Source organism: Mandrillus leucophaeus, unplaced genomic scaffold, assembly GCF_000951045.1.
Source record: "Mandrillus leucophaeus isolate KB7577 unplaced genomic scaffold, Mleu.le_1.0 Scaffold1508, whole genome shotgun sequence".
In the NCBI taxonomy this organism is placed as follows: domain Eukaryota; kingdom Metazoa; phylum Chordata; class Mammalia; order Primates; family Cercopithecidae; genus Mandrillus; species Mandrillus leucophaeus.
This window is the reverse complement of record NW_012101486.1, coordinates 9,253-10,274: the sequence shown is the minus strand read 5'-3', so window position 1 is coordinate 10,274 and position 1,022 is coordinate 9,253. Positions and strand designations below refer to the sequence as shown.

The 1,022-nt window shown below is 65.0% G+C and overlaps 1 pseudogene; it reads left to right on the top strand.

Moving 5' to 3' along the window:
• LOC105535827 overlaps positions 1 to 1,022 on the top strand; it is a 6,926-nt pseudogene continuing 5,904 nt past the window's right edge.

Genomic DNA, 1,022 nt, shown 5'->3' with positions numbered 1-1,022 from the left:
GGGCTGGAGGCTGCCCGGCAGAAGCTCTCACTGCGGCGGAAGAAGGCGCTGAGCGCTGAGAAGATGGAGCTGTAAGAGCTGGCGCAGGCGGTGGGCGGCACCATCGACCCCGAGGGGTTCAAGTGAGCTGGACGGATGGCAGCCGCCCGCCCCCCGACGCCCCGACCTGTGCTCTCCCTGTCAGTCCGGGCTCGCTGGTCCGGAGGATCCTCTCGCCCTTGTCGGGTCTTCAGGGAGGGGCCCGGGTCCGCGCCGGGCGGGCAGGGCTCACCGGCCCGGCGTCTGTCCCTGCCAGGACCCTGGTGGACCTGCTGAAGTTGAACATGGACCCCTGGCCGTCTTCCAGATGTGTGCCTGGCAGAGGTTGGCGAGCGAGCCCCAGGACTCTGCGGCCGTGTCTCTGCTCACGTCGAGCGTGCCTGAGACCCTAAGTCAGAGCCGGGCCGGTCATCCCTGCCCCAGTGGCCGAGGAAGGGATGGGGTGCAGAGCGGGAAAGGGCAGGCGCGGCACAGCGGCGGCTTGGCCCTGAATGATCACGCCTGTCTGTCAGTCTCAGCCCAGCCCCTGCAGGGCCCATCCGTGGGCTCTGCTCCCTGGCCTCGCTGCTATCCTTAGGAGGCACGTCCAGGCCAGGTGGACGCAGAGCGCATGTCTCAGGACGCTCCAGGCAGGCAAGGGCTCCTCCGCCTCTTCACTCATACCACCATTCCACAAAGTCAGGAATCAAGACCACTTTGTGGAATGACGACTTTGGGCTAGGCGCGTTGGCTTACGCCTGTAATCCCAGCACTTTGGGAGGCCAAGGCCAAAGTCTCGCTCTGTCGCCAGGCTGGAGTGCAGTGGCGCGATCTTGGCTCGCTCCAACCTCCACCTCCCGAGTGGCTGGGACTACAGGCAGCCGCCACCACGCCCAGCTAATATTTTTGTATTTTTAGCAGAGACGGGGTTTCACCATGTTGGCCAGGATGTCTTGATCTCTTGACCTCCTGATCCGCTGGCCTTGGCCCCCCAAAGTGCTGGG